Consider the following 6,000-nt stretch of genomic DNA (forward strand, 5'->3'; position numbering starts at 1 on the left):
CGGGGAGTGAATCGCGGTCCCGCCGATCAAGTTCAGGAACAATCATAGCCACTTAGCACAATAATATAATCAAAAGCAAGAATAATTCCTTGTATTCAAATAATTTAATAATAAAAGTCTAGAAAAGATCTCAGAAGGTTTCACAAATAATATCAGAGTGCGGAAATGATACAAATAGGACAAATAGTCAAAGTGTGAAAAGGAGGGGAAAACCCGTCCTATAATAATAGCAGAAGGTAGATCGACTAAAATTAAGGGTTACAACCGGTTCCCAACATGACAAGGGAACGGACTAAACTACGGTCTCAACAAATTAACTAAAAGATTAAAAAGAAAATGGGACGATATCCCAACACTAGCACACAAGTGCAAAGGCCAAACTGCTCCAAAGAAGTCCCAATCTCGGACTATTAGTCTTTATCAACTTGTACACCGTGACCAATGGGGTACGGGTCATCAACTTGGTCTTCAAAGTGTTGACCATCATAGTCAACAGTGGTGGTACCTGCAGTAGAGTCTTAACAAAAATGTTGCAAAAAGGAGTGAGTTCAAAAGAACTCAGCAAGGCAGGTTATTCCACAGTAACATAGATACATGATACAAAACATAGCATGATGCAATATGATATGAAACACATGATGCAAGTATGATTCTAACTCTATGTATGCTAGTCTCTATTGGTAGACATGGTTTAAGTCATAGCTCCATACTTCTTTGGGTTGTCAGTCACTCCCCCTCAATCATACAAGATATCTTGGGTCTACCAGGGTAATTAGTTAAAGTCATTTCAAAACCATGGTAGGGGAATCGGTCACTGCTCTCTCACATCACCGTTTGGTATAAGTACTGGCGCATGTCACAGTAAAGCCTAGCCCAATGCAAGTCATCTACTCAGTCGTATTAAGTCAGATCCAGATATGTCCATTCCTTGCCCCGGGCTATCCTTTCCAGTATCCTTCACACTAGAGTCAGCGTAATCCCAGATTACGGACTCATCAACCCTATTGGTCATCCACAAATAGTAAACGGGAAGCTCTCACGTCCTCTCAAGGATTGGTTACCGGTCTTAAGCGCCTGTGAGCCCAAGTCTAGCTATTTGCAACCCTACCAATAAATGGCCCCTTTCAAGTATCCGTAGCATGGTTTATGTCCCCTACCGGATTGGTTACCGGCCTAGAGCGTCCATCAAACCATACACTACCACGGGTCATTCGGTCTCAATGCCCTTCCGATTCGGGTCTGATACAACAGGGACATCCTAGCCATACATCTAGACAAGTCCTATATATGTCATCCAATAATTCGGAAAAGCGTCAATAGGCATCTTTAGAGAACATCCCATACTATTCCCTCCGATGTCCAAGGACAGAAATGTCAATAGGACATTCCCCAATCCTAAATCATACATATTCAATCACATTCTCATTTCCATCATATCATACATAAATGACATTTCATCATATAGAAAGATACATACCATAACATGATCAGTTACATATGAATTTATTAAGAATACATAATCATGATAACAAAAGAATATGTAAACATGGCACTACTATACTTGAAGTACTTATAACAGTCATATACTGTAGGAAATACGATAAAGAAGGTAAATCTACTAAGTCTCTAACATAGAAGCAAGAATCACATAATCTATGTAGTTATGGTAACAACCTTCCTTACCTTAAGTCGCGATGATGATAATCCAACAATCTCAAAAGAATGATCCAAAGATGGTAATAAGACCCTAGACAAACATAAATGAAAGGTTAGAAAAGAAATCGGGAAAATCGGAGGTCGAAAGGGTCAAAACGGAGCAAGGTTGCTGTCAGAAACAAGTTTGGTCGATGGTCTTGGTCGATGGCATTGACCAAAGAGGATCGACCAAAATTGTCTTCAGGGCTGCATAATGGGTTTTAGGGATTTTAGTCCAAAATGGGTCTTCCGGGGTTCGGATCGATCCGAAACTTGGAGGGATGATTAATAACAATGTAAGTACACTACCTAGCAAGTATTACCACAATCCAATGGTCCAAATGAAAACCCGCAAATTGAGGTCCTATGTTCTAAAGACAAGAATCCTAGCATTCATGAGAAATTGATGTAAGTGAAAGGGAAGCTAGAGAATTAGTTGGGGAATAGGTTAGGAACATGATTACAATCATTTGCAAGCCAGAGATTAGACTAATCATACTCCACATCTCAGTTTAGTATAAGAAATCAAGTTTTTTAAACAAAGAATCATGGTAATGCATATGCAAGGATCAAGATGCAATTGAGGCATAGCAAGAATGAAGGAAAAACAAGTATAAATGGGAAGAGACATTCATGGCAAGGTGTTTGCAAGGTTGCAGCACCTTGGGCCATGGTCTCATTAGTAAAAAGAAGAAGGGAAGTGGTAGAATAGAGAGCAAGAGAGAGAATCATACCTTGGAAGATGATAGTTGGAGAAAAGAGACAATGATTCTTGTAGAAGATCATCACCCAAGCCAAGGAGGAGCCTAAGAGGAGCCTTCCCATGTTCTCAGGTGTTGAAATGAGTAAAATATCGTTCTAGGTTCAAGGTTTCACTTAAATAGAGGAAGGAATATCCAAAAAGCATCTTTTTCTCAATTCTGGGCAACTTTGGTCAATGGTCCTTGGTTGATGGCATCGACCAAAGAGCATCGACCAAAACAGGTAACAGGTTTCAGCAGAGAATCCAGAAATAGTTCAGCAACTTTGAATAGAGATTCAGAGGGCTATACGAGGTCAAATTGAGTGAGGTTTTCTCCTAAAAGTCAATCAAGAAGTCTAGTTTCCAGAAATACCTTTGCATAAAGTATGGGAGATAATTAGATCCATCAACTAAGCTCACCTTCTTTGATGCACAAGCTGGATTTGCCAGACATAGTACAACAACTTCGGACAAGGATTTGGAGGGCTATATGGGGTCAAATTGAGTGAGATTTTCTCCTATAAGTCCATCAAGAAGTCTAGTTTTGGGAAATATATTCGGAATTGAGCACAGGAGTTCATTTGGTATTTCAACTAATTCACCCCTCTTTGGTGTGCAGATTCAAACTAACACTGACAATGCTCTCAAGTGAGGGGCATCATTGTCAATGTCCATGGGCTTGGGTTCCGACACCAAATCATCAACCAAAAGGGTCCAAAAGTCTCTTTTACCCCCACGTTGGGTCTTCGGACCTACAAACATAACAGATTCTGGACTGGGTCAAGGTTAGGATAAGGCCAGATATTACAGGTCTACCCTAAAGGAAAGGTCTGGCATGATTTCTTAAGGCTTTCAAAGATAATAACACTGAAATCAAGGTCCAACTTTAAGGTTTAATATCAAACAAGTCTTTCTTTATCCCAAAACAAATTAGGGTGTCCTGGCTAGGTTTGGGCTGGATGTCACACCTACGGTTATCGGCCGACAAGGTGGAGCATGTGCATACCTCATGCCCAACGATACCGCACCTATAGCAAAAGGCTGACAATTTAACGTATTCAAGTTCTACCCACAAGATAATCATCTTTGTTTATTTTGATGCCGATCTTCATGGGTTTGGCCAGGTTGAGCGTGACTCGAACAGGGAGAAATGGTTGAAATTCTCGCAACTTGTTTTGCAGCCTAGCATTTTTGAAGGTTTCGATCATACCCAATTTTAGTGAGGCGGCCTCTTGATTATAGCAGTTAAGGGGAAGATTTTGTATATCAACCTAGATATCCATATTAGAGAATTGCATTTGAGAGGGCATAATATCAGCAAACCATTTCTTGAGGGTGAGCAAGGCATTTCTGATGAGCCATGACCCTCTGGACAGGGTGATGTGAACCATCGTCTCCTTGCGGAGTTAGATCAGAATTAAAGGTCTTTAATCTATTGGATTTCTGATTCATACCCCAAGCTCCAAGTAGTGGCTAAAAATTTTTCCACGGTAATAGTATCGACACGCTTTGCAATGAGCACTCTCCCTACAAACACCAAATCCTATTGCAGTGGAGATGATCCCACCACCATAGTGACGAGGGGCACACATGCCCGCCCCAGGGTGGTGTGCTGCTGATGAATCTCTGATCACATCTAGCATGAGGGATGAGATCCTCATTTCCACCAACCACAGAATTTTCCATAATAGGATCATCCTCTTTTAGATCGAATTGATCGTTAGATCTAACTTGTGGCTGTTGTTTGCGTTTGTGAGGTTCGAGATGTGCATCTTAGTTGAAACCCTTGCTTGAGAATAGCCTAGAACCCCCTGTGGTTCATTGATCGAATGTGTGAATTTGGATATGGAGTTCGATCCACAAACCTGGGTGGTTGATTGGGCGGTCGCTTGGGAACCGGCTTGCCCTTCCCATGCAACTAACCCTTGTTGCTTTCTTGATTTTTTCTTATATTTTTTGCCAAAATGATTATCAAACTTAACTCTAATTATGCCAACATGATTCTAGGAGTTCTAGTGAGTTGGTGGTGTAATTTTCTTTTGCTCTGATTGGATATGTTTTGAGGGTTTTGGAACATCATTCAGGTGTGGGAACAATGTTTATAACTAGGCTTTGTTGCTCATGCTTTTAATATGCTTTCAAATACATGCCTTTGGTGTACTGCTTCGATTGATATTGCTACTTGGGAGTTGACATATTGCATCCATACTTATAAATATATTAGGGGTTGTGACTTAGGCCATTGCCCATGATATATCTCATATTTCCATGTATGTGCATATATGTATGATTGTCTAGATGCATGATTAGGGTCCCTATACATGTTACTACCCTTTCAACAAGGTTATTGAAGCCGAACTACCCGTGATAGTGGTAGTTGACTAGTGGGCGTCTAATAGACAATTGAAAGCTATGAGGAGACACAATACTGCTGGCAAATCATTTATGGTAGGGTTGCATATGTCAGCAGGCCTAGTAAATTGAATCTCCATCAAGTTACATTTATTAACTGCTTTCCTTAAACATTCCATTTTTCGGAAAGGTCTTGGATTGTTGATAAGCATGCATTTATCATTATTTATTTGATTTAATTTCCCATACTTAATTAATTAAAAGAGAGTTAATTGATTGTTTTTGTGTATTTTTCAGGAATAAGGTGATTTTTGTTATTAGAGATAATGTGAAGCAAAATTGGCAAATATATTAGATATTGGAGGATTTTAAATCATGGGATTCAATCTTGCTGCCCAAGAAATCATAATACTAATATTCAACTTAATTTATACAAGGAGAGCATGAATCTTAGCCAAATTGGAAACAAATGGAGGTCCAAGGAACAAAATTGGTAATAAGATCTGAAAATCGGGTAAACAGACCCACCTTGAGTATTGTGTACATATCTCTCTCGTATGAATTTGGAATTTTGAATTCGGCGATTCAAGATGCTATAGAAAGATAATGAAAATATCTACAACTTTCTAGTTTTGATTTTTTTCATAATCTGAATGAATAAAGGTCGAATTGACGGTTAAAGAGAAGGAATTCATTGTGTGCAGGATACAAAAAGGAGAAGCCAGCCACAGAGAAGAGGAGAAGACAGTGAACATGTATCTTGGCTCTCATCTCTCTCATTGCTCAAGAAGAAGACCACATCCCTCTCTCTTTCTAAATTTCATCTTGTTTTATGAATTTTGTTATTATGAGTAGCTAGTTCCTTTTATTTGGGATGTAAATGAACCATGCTTATTTCATTAATTTGATTGTTCCATATCTTCTAGTTGATTGTGTTTGAGTCTGGCCAAAGATGTTCTATAGCTCAACAAACTAAGCATGCCAAGCTTCGGCGAAGGAATATAGTCTTGCGAATATAGGGCATACCTAGGAAGACCTTCCTCAATTTGCTTTGAAGTGTAGAGTTATATCGGTTAGTGAAAAGCATTGGAGATTCGAAATCCAAAGATCTTCACGTATTCATAGTTTAAGCTTTTGCATTAAGTAATAAATTCAATTGAAATTTAGTTTTGTTGAAGTCAATCTTAGTAATTTAGCCTTTTAATTCCCCA

The sequence above is a fragment of the Hakea prostrata genome, chromosome 4, assembly GCF_041222555.1.
Source record: "Hakea prostrata isolate BN-2017 chromosome 4, UWA_Hpros_2, whole genome shotgun sequence".
In the NCBI taxonomy this organism is placed as follows: Eukaryota; Viridiplantae; Streptophyta; class Magnoliopsida; order Proteales; family Proteaceae; genus Hakea; species Hakea prostrata.